Source organism: Podarcis filfolensis, assembly GCF_964270895.1.
Source record: "Podarcis filfolensis genome assembly, chromosome: 10".
NCBI classification, from domain to species: domain Eukaryota; kingdom Metazoa; phylum Chordata; class Lepidosauria; order Squamata; family Lacertidae; genus Podarcis; species Podarcis filfolensis.
This window is the reverse complement of record NC_139612.1, coordinates 25283134-25295777: the sequence shown is the minus strand read 5'-3', so window position 1 is coordinate 25295777 and position 12644 is coordinate 25283134.

Genomic DNA, 12644 nt, shown 5'->3' with positions numbered 1-12644 from the left:
AACAGAAATTGCGCGGTGGCAGCAGCAGCAGCAGCAGTGGGAGGCCCCATTAGCTAAAGTGGTGCTTCAGGTTAAGAACAGTTTCAGGTTAAGAACGGACCTCAGGAATGAATTAAGTATGTAACCAGAGGTACCACTGTATATGATATCAGGTGCAAGGAAGGTTAAAGTGTGGTGGAGCCAAAGCAGGGTTGTAGCATTTTGCAAGCACCAACAATCAGCTGATCCCATGGAATGGATGGAACAGTGCAAGTCCCGATGGTCTGTGGCTAATAGAAGACGAGGGAAAAAATTTTGCTGCTTTCTCCCTGTACTGGAGAAATTCCTCAAATCTCTAAGGCCGACTTCTGGGAGTGTGTTGATGATGGTGAGGGGAAATTGGCAAAACTGCCTTCCCTCCTCTTGCAGAAGTGTGTACCTCTGTTGGTTCAAAAGCCATATTGCAAGGGCACCAGTTGGATCCTACCTGTTGCTATTTTTCTAGAAAAAGAGGTGCTGGAGTTCACCATGAACTTCTCTCTTGTTCTCAATGGCACCCACCTGAGAGGGTCAGAGCTGAGCTGTGGTTGAAAGAAACCTACCCAATATCTTATGGAAATGTTCTTCAGCAGGAAAGGATGTTTGCTTCCTCGTGTCAGCTTTGAATAAGAGAAAGCATAGTGGTCTGCAATAAGGCTATGGGGATGAATCTTATCTGTGGAATTTTAATATGCCAGTTACTGAGGAATCTAGGTGCAGAGATCTTCCCTTTAGAAGTTTCACTAAGCTTCATAAAATTGTATCCAGCACATTTCTTATCTCTAGGGGCAGAAGCTTGAGTTCTGTTCAGAGCTTCAAAAGTAACTCAGTCTCTTTGCAACATAAAGGAAAGAAATATTAGAATTAGTTTGTTATTCACCCCTTAGCCATGCGGTTGTGAGCAACAATTTATCAATGGTTCTGTCTGACTTCACATCAAAGCCAAAACATGTATTTGGCTGTTTTATATTTATCTGGAGTGAAGGTAATTGTCTGAAATCACTGTAATTGTGACAGCTGTCACTGACAAAGCTTGCCTTAACATCTGGAGCGTTGTGGAATTTATAATATGAACATTTTCTATTTTTTTTTTATTATGCCTGTCTACTCTCCCTATTTGATTTCTTCAGCTGACATTAAATTAGTGGTTTTTCAGACTATAGAATGGGCTTGTTTAGGAGTGGTGGTGGTGAGAGATCTTCTGGGAGGTGCGAAGGCTGCCAGGATAGCCATCAGTGGCTGAATAGTTGCAATTTTCCTCAGTTGGGGGCCAAGCTAGATGTGCCAGGAACACTCCTGTTTATGTACCTCCCCATTCATCTATAACATGGGATGGAATATATATCAAAGAGTGTTGTAGCTCAGTGGCAAAACACATGCCTTGCCAGTCAGTATAGGCCAGCTGGGTGCAGAATTTATGGCCCTTCAGATATTGCTGAACTCCACCTCCTTTCATCCATAAGTATTGGTCATGCTGGCTAGGGAGAGTTTTTCTGCAGTGGTCCACAGCCCTGTACAGGCATTACAGAAGAAGCTGAACTTAGTATAAGGCAGCTTTCCATATTCTCTGAAATAATTCTTCGGTCTCCTCACCTTACTTCTTTGTGCTCCAGTGTTGCAGATATATTTCTCCCAGTCCAGTTCCCACACTGTTTTTGACTCATGGTTTTTAACTCTAAAAAAGAGTTAAGGAATGGTTCTGATAACCATATAGCCACATAGTGCTCTTTTTTAACGTTAATAATGTGAAATCAGAGGGGGCTGCAGAGACCTTGTGGAATGGGACTTGTTTCTGTCTTGATATTTTAGAATGGTATTTTTACTATCATTTTAATAACGTTTAAAAGGTGAGTGTAGATCCAGCCTGGTGGGAACTGGGCAGGGGAGAAAGGAGCAGAGACAAACAAGGAAGCAGCAGAAGACTTTGTTCCCCTTATGTTGTAAAAGATGGAGTAGATGCTGCCATTTTAGATGACACAGAGCAGGCACATAAAAAAACAAAACAAAATGAATGTGACTTTACACGGTTGGGTGAATATGCCCATTTCTTTTCATTTTCATTTCTCGTTTTTCCAGTATTTTAGAAACTGTTTTCTACATCAGTTTATTCAGCCTCCGTCTCTTTCCCTCTCAACTTCGTGAAAATAGTTCAACATGTATACATTTTTGTTGCATTGCAAAATTCTCATGGGTGTGAATTAATAATAATTTTATTATTTATACCCTGCCCATCTGGCTTTGTTTCGGTTTTGAAGGATGACTGTGTTTTGGTTTTAAGAAGTCTGGAATAACTTCACCTTTAAAGCTGAATCTAATCTCTCCCTGACCCATAGACTGTACCAATCATGCCTCGTAGATTGGCCCTGAATGGGTAGCCAGGAGCCTACAAATGTTTATGGCGGGGCAGCAAGAGGAGGAAGGCAAAATGCCCTAGCTTGTTTCAAGCCATCTCTTGTTGCTGCATCTAGAATTGTGTGGCTGCTCTTCTCTTTTCTCAAAATGCAACGGAAGAAGTAGTGGTTGGCCTGTGGGGACCCATTCAGAAGCTGCAACTTTCCTATCTTTCTGGAAGAACTTTCAGAAGAGCCTGAGGTAACAAGAAAGCTTTTGCAATCCTCAATTCCATGTGTAGCTTCTTGAGTCCCAAAGGGATGGGGACTGAGTTCAAAAAGTTTGAAAGCCACTGTGTTATTCATGTTATTCCAATCTTTGGCACTTTTGAAAGGACTCATTATTTAAAGGACCATTATCAGCACTATGTACATAACGTTTTGGATTATTTGCACACTTTGTTTTTTTCAGTGGTGTGATTGAGTTTCTTGAAGTTTCTTAATAAAAAGGTAGCTGGAGGATTTAACCGAAGCAGCACATCTGTGCTAACAATCTGAGTGTCAGCGTTGTGCTGCAGAACATGAAATAATCAGCAGCTGTAATGCAAGGAAATTGACTAAAGTTGTAAGCAAGCATTTACTGCTGCATTTCTCAAATAGATTCATCTACGCTGGCAAAGCAACTAATTACTTTCATAAATTCAAAGAAGGGGAAAAATAAAACAGAAGCCATTGCTGATTAATTCACATGTCCACTCCATCCTTGGAAATTTAAAACCCAGCCTAGTATGCAGAGAGAAGTCAATGAAAGTTTTGCTAATTACTTCAATAGTGGCAGGCAAAAACATGAGCTTGCTCTTTGGGTTCATGATGTTGCAGAAAACATTATCTTAAGCTCAGTATGCAATATCTCAGAGCCATTGATTTCCTTTTGTCTCATTCCACAATATAGTTAGTAATGCATGCTTTTAAGAATCATGGTACTGTGGGAAGGCAAGGTGGGTGTAAATATTTATATATGAGAGTGAGGTTCACAAACCATTGTACTTATGCATTAACAACTCGTGTGTGTGTGTGTGTGTGTGAGCGAGAGAGAGAGAGAGTACATGTTGTCAGTGTTTGAAAAAAGCAAAGTTCCTGACTTCCTTTGTCTCCTCAGCCTGGTCCTCAGACCCTAGTTGGCACTCTTTCTCCTCGAGAAAGAGTACTTTACAGAATGCTGCTTTTATTCTTAAAAGTCTTTATCTGCAAAACGACTGACCAACTGTACACACATCAACACTACCAGCTTTCACCAACCAACCAACCCACACCAAAATTGACCACTCTACATATACAGGTACAATTAGGTGAAAGGTTGCATGAGTCATTGTAGGCCGCTGACTCATGCTGACTTACCGTAGTTCTTTTAGTATTAAAGAAACAGCGGCCAATTTTTAGCTGGGACACATGTATATTTCACACACCAGTAGGGTCTGTGTACATGTTGGAACTGGCATCCAATGAGGACCATGAAAAGTATCCCAAAGAAAAGCTTAACACTTAGTTAAATTATGAACTCCACTCCCACAAGAACTAGTGAACTAGCTTTAAAAGAAAATTAGACAGATTCCTGAAGGATCAGGCTATGTTCTGCCTCCACTTTTGGAAGCAGCATATTTCTCAATTCCAGTTGATGGGAATCTCAAATGGGGATTCCACAGTTGCACTCAGGTACTGCTTTTAGGCTTTCCATAGGCATCTGGTTGGTTACTGTGGGAAGAGGATGCTGGGCTTGATGAGCCAGTGACCTGGTCCAGCAGACCCTTTTAATGTTCTCAACACAGCTCACATTGTACAATCTGCAGTCACGGTGGAATCGGTGGAGCAGCGACCAGGCCAAAGCCTGAAATACTCCACCTTTTTGAAGCAGGATATAGAGATGCTTAGAGAGCACTTCCAGTTCCCCAAATTAGAATAGTTTTGGCTGGATAACACAGACAAAACATGAGAGATTTCAGCTTTTATTTTGTAGAAATGGGACAATGGTATGGAATCTAAGCCAGTAAAATACTGATTTAAAAACACGTAGTTGTGAAAAGCTTGATTTTGATTATAAAAGCCAATGGGCCTTTTCAGTGCTGACATATAGACAATCATTCCATTTTATAGTCCTGTTAAGAGCGAATGGCTGTTCTGGCCTTGGTGCCACCGGAAACAGTTGAATTACAAGGGAACCCACAACAGACGAGAATGAAATTTCTCACATAGAATTTTTGAGCGCTTGATAGTGGAAGATCATCCCAAGCCCATCTTTTCTACAACTCCCCCCCCCCCAAAAAAAACCTCACTTTGTGTGCAATGGTAATAGAGACATGAGTAATAGAAGGGGTAATGTAAAAAAGAAAAGAAAACACGAGGTCCACAGTATGCAGCTGTTGTTCAGGGACTTCCAGTGTGTGGAGAAATATCCTTGCAGAAATGTCCTCTTTTAATGGGATGAGGAATGCAGCTGGCTGGTGCAATATCACTATAGCGTTGAGTCCCATTCCCTCTCTGCCGTCAGTTTGGTAATAGTGCTCTTTAAGCCTCAGGCGAATGGCAAAGAAGCTCAAGCATCCACCAGGGAAATAAATATCTTCTAGTACAAGTAAAAGATATTAATGCCAAGTCCAATATAAAATAGCAGTAAACTAGCATGCTGTTGAACAACAGCAGGTAACCAATGTAACAAGAGTCAGAAAAAACAGAGTATACTGCCATGTTCTCTATATTAAAGCTTTACAGCAGGCATAGGCAAACTTGGCCCTCCAGATGTTTTGGGACTACAACTCCCATCATTCCTAGGTAACAGGACCAGTGGTCAGGGATGATGGGAATTGTAGTCTCAAAACATCTGGAGGGCCGAAGGTTGCCTATGCCTGCTTTACAGAGAGGGGGAAATAATGATTTCTCTATGATATTTATTTACCTGTGGGGCAAAGGCAAAAAAAGAACCCAGCAATGCAAATGCTGCCAATGTCCTGTTGAACTCTAAATCCTGCCTTAAAGGTAAAGGTACCCCTGACCATTAGGTCCAGTAGTGGCCGACTCTGGGGTTGCGGCGCTCATCTCGCTCTATGGGCCGAGGGAGCCGGCATACAGCTTCCGGGTCATGTGGCCAGCATGACTAAGCCGCTTCTGGTGAACCAGAGCAGCGCACAGAAACGCCGTTTACCTTCCCGCCAGAGCGGTTCCTAGTTATCTACTTGCACTTTGACGTGCTTTCAAACTGCTAGGTGGGCAGGAGCAGGAACCGAGCAACGGGAGCTCACCCTGTCGCGGGGATTCGAACTGCCGACCTTCTGATCAGCAAGTCCTAGGCTCTGTGGTTTAGCCCACAGCGCCACCCACGTCCCTTATAAATCCTGCCTTACAGCTGTTCAAAGTCTCTGAAATTCAGTTGCATCTGAAAAAGTGCACGCACACAGCTTCAGAATGCATCGGCGACTTTTTGTGTATAATTTGCAAGGCGTACAAGCCTGCTGAGACATTTCCCGCCCTGGCAGCAGAAATTCTCGCAGAGGATGGCGCTGCAATTGGAGGTGTTGCTCAGTTTCAGAGCCCTTTCCCCTCTCGGCTGCTCCCCTGATCGCCAGAGCAGGGCAATCATGGCTAGTAGCCATCAATATCGTTGTCCTCCGTAAATTTGCCGAATCCTCTTTTAAAGCCATTCAATAAACTGAAAACAAAGCCACTGTAGCAAAATTAGTCACCAGTAATGGCAGAAAAGAAGTTATGTGAAATAAACTTGAGTGATAGACTGGCAGTGTAGAATAAGCATAGCCTGAGCCTCTGCACAGTTTGGGGTTTTAGATACACATAAATGTCTTGTGTGTCATTCCCATTTTTATCTTCAACAAATGCCTTTATGGTGGAATGGTTCTTATAGCTCTCAACGAACTTGCACAACCCCTTGCCCTTGAACAAATGATTTGTACTTGATTTTAAGCATAACTGTTCCCCTTGTTTTTGAAGAAAATGGGGAAAGTGCTTGCAAAGTTGGGTTTAATTTAAAGCACTTTAAGGAGCAGCGTATAAGTGCTTAAAGGCACCAGATGTCATTAGTTTTGTCAGCCCCCCGATGTCATGCCTTTTTTCATCCAAACATAACAATTATCTTAACTATGCCTTGATTTAAACAGAAAACTTAGAGATTTTTTGTTTTAAGAAATCTCTCTAACATTTCTGCACAAATTTAATGTCAGATTTAATAACCCAGAGGGTAAAATTCATGCTGAGGTGTATAAAGGCATTCTTTGAAATGACAAGTACTGTCTTAGGGGATGCAAGGAAAGGGAGTATGAGATATTTAACAGGATGCCGAGGCAAACTATGAATATTGGGGAGGAAGGATGCTGTCAGTAGTGATGTACAGTCTTGGTGTTGGTGGGAAGCAGTGTCTAGGTAGGTGCAATTCCACCTGTAGACATGCCCGCCCTTTGGTGGGGATTGTCTGCTTGCCCTGATGTATCACAATGAAGCCTGAATTTCTTTATTCAGAAGATTTATGTGGTACAAAACCAGCTGAAGTTCTTCTAAACGTTGTTTTTAAGCCTGGAGCAATTCCATCTTTTCTGCCCAGGCTTTTAAAACTGGCATTCTGATCAGCACCAGGAGGCTGCCATTTAAAATTCCCACAATGCCCCAGTGTACCATTGCTCTTTCTGAAGTTAGAAAGCCTTCAGATATACTTATTTGTTCCCCAACACAATGCATTTCTGTAACAACACATTTCAAAGTTGGAATGATATGTTTTATTAACTGCCTATCAAAATACCCAAGGAAAGCAACGTACACAGAACGTCTCATTCAAGGACTGGACAGAGTTTCTAATATATTGTATTCCTCTGTTATGTGATCTGGGCAAAGCTGTAGCAGCAGTTGTTCCTATTTCTAAAACCATTGAACCATCATCAAATGGAATAAAAATATAATCAGTGAAACATAGCAATTCGCACACTGTACATTGTATAATCTATGATCACAGCAGGGATAATTTTGCTAGTTGCCTGTTTAAATAAATGTGCTTTCAAAATTAGATAAATTTTATGCTAATGTAATAGGCTTTGCTTTTTTTTCTCCAACTGTCATATCCTTTCAAGTTATAAACAACAGACTGTGGCAGCTTTCTTGCTGATTTCTTAATTTCTCAATCAATTTTATATCTTCCTTTGGCTGGAATCAAATGCATTCTCTTATCCTTCAATACTATTCTCTTTCATACTCAGGCTATGGCTTGCTCATTGTAAAATGCTTTCATCTCTGCAATATTTAATTAATCCTTTACAAATCAAAACTGTGGTCCATAATTTCTTCCTTGACAGCAGATATAAAATGGGAACAAGAGACATTCTAGCCGAACTCCCTGAAGGCAGGACCCTCTTTGCACATGTCTCTTACACACACACACACACACACACACACACACACACACACAGAGAGAGAGAGAGAGAGAGAGAGTATTATCTTTTATTAAATAAAAAAATATGAGCCAACAAATCTTTATTCTGTTTTCTCACAAGCTGAAATAAAGTAGTGCACACACAAATATATCTCACAAGACAAAGTGATTTAGTTTAAATTAACCAGCAGCAATTGAAACGAAATCTGAGCAACAGCAAGAAAACATATGAACATGCACTCTTAGAGGAAAACAAAAGCTAACAGGCTATTTAGGTCCAAAGGCCTCCCTGAGGAATCTAGTTTTTACCTGGCTCCTAAAGGACCAGAGCTTTGGAATCCAGCTGGCATCCCTAAGCAGGTTATTCCATAGAACTGGTGCCACAATAATAAAAAGAAAAGACCCCACTCCTATTGGATACCTACCGAATTTCAGTCAGCAGGAGCACATATAGTGTAAGAGGGTGTCTGGAGCACAAGTAGTTTCTGATGATTCAAGCAAAGCAAACCGAGCCATAAAAATAGAATTATTTTTCTTATTTTATTTTGCAATAGAGCAAGACTTATAGATTACACAATCAACAATTGTTTCTGTTCTTAGATCAGAAACTTCAAACACAGTTCTGCAAAGTATTCATTTTATAAATATATTAGCAGGAAGTGCCCAGTGATGCCCCAGGGATTTGTAGAAAACTAAAAATATTTTGATTTTCACATGGATAGCGTAATTTATGATTTTTGACCTGTCTCGCCAAAAAAATTGGCAGAAGTTACACCAAAGTCACATTTCGGTCCACCATATTGACTCAAAATAGCACCTGGTGACCGAAGACTGCCACCCTCACCCTGGGAACCGTTGTGCTGAGTTTGGGGACAATATCTCAAGAGGCAGCTGAACCTATGCCAAAAAAAAGCCAAAGACAAGCCCAAATTAAATTTTGGTCTGCCATCTTGATTCAAAATGGCACTGACATCCAAATGTCAACAAAGAACACTGCCCCACCTTGGGAAATGTGTGATGATGATTAAATATACTCGGAGTCGAGAGTGGATTTCATGCTCTTTATTCAGCTCATAGTGGTGAGGAGGAATGGAAGTTCCCCCAGAATGTCTGCTTTATATACATTATTTACACAATGGACCCCACGTGATTGGCTAATTCTGGGATTCTCCTGTAGGCCAATCAGGTTGCGGATTCACTTCCACCTGGAGCTGGATTGGGTGGCTCCAGTGGACCAATCAGACTGCTGCATTCTGAATCCTATTGTTCTAGGAGAAATCAAACTGCTGCATTTTGGATCCTATTCAACTCAGTACATAACAGATGATATCTTGGGGGTGTCCAAACCCATACAGAACAGACAAACCAAACATTTTCCAAAACATATAGTACAGTGGTACCTCGGGTTAAGAACTTCATTCATTCTGGAGGTCTGTTCTTATCCTGAAACTGTTCTTAACCTAAGGTAGCACTTTAGCTAATGGGGCCTCCTGCTGCCACCGTGTGATTTCTGTTCTCATCCTGAAGCAAAGTTCTTAACCTGAGGTACTATTTCATTTTCAGACTACCTGTATAGTTTATCTCTAAGCTTCTCAAAATGCTTTTGTAAGAATAGTTTGTATCTTTGCCTTGGGCGGTGACTTTGCACACCATTGGAGTCTCGGTCAGAGCTCCCATAGCCTGAAAATTCCCTGTAGTATATTATGAGTAGATCCCACATCAGTATATTGTCCCTGTTGCTTCTTTCTCCCTCATTAGGCAGACTGCTATTAGGCCTTCCTCTCGCTGTGTCTGCCTGCTCTCTTCTGCTTTTCTACTTGGGAGACAGGGGAGTAACTAATGCAGCTTGGAATAGCTGTAAGTCCTTGGCAGATATCTGCTGTTTCTTCTTTTTCTGATACATTGGATTTTTCCACAGTGCTCATTATTTTTGCGTCTCCGCTTCTGCCATTAATGACTGCTCAATGACTCTCACATGGGGTGCGTTTCCTCTTTGCCTTTTCTCAATAGATGAATGTGGTGGTTGTAAATGTAGGGTTTTGTTTTGCAGAAGATGGAGGGGAAGGGCCAGAAGTCTTGCATACTGCCCACAGTTCGCATAAGCAAATCAAAGGATGGTGGATTAGAAGATGGCGACATGTAAGGTAAAGGTAAAGGGACCCCTGACCATTAGGTCCAGTCGTGGCTGTTTACCTTCCCGCCGGAGCGGTACCTATTTATCTACTTGCACTTTGACATGCTTTCAAACTGCTAGGTTGGCAGGAGCAGGGACCGAGCAATGGGAGCTCACCCCGTCGCGGGGATTCGAACCACCGACCTTCTGATTGGCAAGACCTAGGCTCTGTGGTTTAACCCACAGCACCACCCGCGTCCCTATGGTGACATGTACAGGACACTTTAAACTGCATGAAAAGTTGTTTTTTTCAGTCTGTTGTTTACTCGTGCCAATGTACAGCACAATGTAGTAACTGAGCTATGAATTTGGGAGTTCCTGGTTTGAATCTTGCTTTTCCCATGGACCCACCAAATGACCTTAGGCAAGTCACTGTTAAGTACAGTAATTTAATTCACTGAAATTGCAAATGCTTGTATGTATTACTATGTGTTTAAATTTGATTGGTTGGCAACTGAATTCTAGCAAGTTTTCTAGTAGTTCTCATGTGATTGGCTAACTTGGTCACATGGGTGGTATCTAGTGAAGGAGAGACTCCATTTTATGTGAAGCAAGATGACTGTGTTTTGGATTCCACTGTGAACACTGCCAAGTTGAATTGAGTCTTTTTTCCTGGATGCCCACTTCCATTCTGATCCCTGTTGTTGTTGTTATTTGCCAAGCACGTAAAACTGAATGTGCACAAGTTAAATGCGTATAAATTGCCAGCTTATTATATATATTAAAACATATATTAAATATGTGACTGATAAGTGAGTGGCCTTGATTTGTTTGCTCTGAAGAGAAAAACAAAATTGAACTGCAGTTTCGTTCCCGGCATTTCATTTTTATTTTCTTCCCACTGAGAGCTCAATATCTTCAAACTATTGTTGAAATAAGCTGCAGCGTTTTCTTTAGAATAAATATTTCTTTATAATTTACAGTCCATCTGCCAATGTGAAAGGATCATTTCATTTTAGGCTTTGCTTGTCAAGATGACAAAAAATGTCATCCTGTTTTGTTTGCAAAAGACAAGATTATATACAAGTCCTATTCAGCGAAAATAAAATTAAAATATGGAGCTTAAGGATGAGGCGGCTAATGTCTGTTGCTCAACTGTACTGGCTGGGGGGGGACCATTGCTCCACTTTAAAACTGTCAGTAGTGGAATGGTTTTTGCAAAAATGTGAGTGCTGTACTTCATACGTACATGATATATATGTCCATGTCTAGTACAATGATGTCTCTTAGGAACAAGGAATTCTGCGTTTTCAACAACTGAAATAAATATTAATTGAGTTTCTGCTAATTCAAGTGACATTTTTTTCCAGATGGTATAAATGATTAAGAACAGGAATAGGAAAACTTTCCTTTTCCTTTCAAGTGTTTCATTCCCTCAGAGATAATGTTTCATTGTTGGCCAGGGTCAAAACTCCTGAACTTGGGATCAAACAGACATCTTTGTGATTTCTGTGATTGTGGCTGCTGAAGAAATGGAAGTGGTGACCACTAAAATGGCTGGTGTTCCATGACGCCAGTCTTTAGGCACTTGCAGATAAATTCGTGTGGATTAATGCAGTAGTGTGAACCAACCCAAGTTCAGTTGTAAATGTTATGTACTGAAGTTCTGTACAGCAGGGGGATACTGTAGATAGTTATCCAAATAAAGGATCGAAAGTGACGTTCAGTGATTGGATAGTTTTAGAAAATTGTTACAGTTACGTTGTACTGGAGCTCTATATAAGCAGGCTGACTGAACTCTTCAGTTCAGTTCAGTTCTGGCCTGTGAATAAACAAGAGCTGTTTGAAGAATCGCTGTGTCGTCTGATATGTTCACCCACAACTGAACAGTAAACTCACACATTTTAAGAATGCCGAGCTGAAAATTCCCCTGCCCCATTTTCCTCCCAGTTCATAGGCTGCAAAGATGGGGAGCATTTTTAAAACTTGAGGATGGGAGTAGTTTTAGGAAATCTTCTGCATGCTCCCCACGTCCTGAATTCAGGCCAATAAAGTTCTCAATAGAACTTTTGGCTCAGGCTGTTGATTGTCTGTTTTATTATATTTCTTCCTTCCATCCTTAACTGCATGCATCTGACATTTTCTGTTTCGGCATTTCCCATGTTTTTTTATCCACTCATTGGGGAAGATACACCGGGAGTAGGGGAAAAGAGGACCCACATTCTCTAACTTTCTCAACAAAAATAAATGATACATTGAGAATTTATATTCTCCTCACTGTAATTCTAGGCTAGCCAGCCAGCCAGCCAGCTAGCCAAGGAATTGTCTCTGGTAGTCACCCTCTAAAACAATAAGAATGGAGAATTTATGGAGTTTTGTGAGGTGTCATTGGGGTTCAGTTTAATGGTGATCAGTTCATATATCATGGAAAGCATTTGCTCCTGTTCCACTCCTCCCGTCACACATTTCAAGACTCATTTTCTTCCAGAGATACAGGCAAACTTCCATAGCTTGTGACAGTATGTCACTTCGAGTGTGCCATTCTCCCATTACAGGCTGTGGACGTCCAGATACATAGCAGGGGAGCAGAAAACAAATGAAACAAAAGAGGCGTTCAGAAATTATGAAGGATTCAAAATCCCTCAGAAGACCATTACATTGCAAATGGCAATTCAAGGGATACAGCAGCCATTAAAATATGTGGTTTTCAATGTGCCGAGTTAACTTAGCAAGTCTGTAATATGCCAGCTGTTTGTCAAGC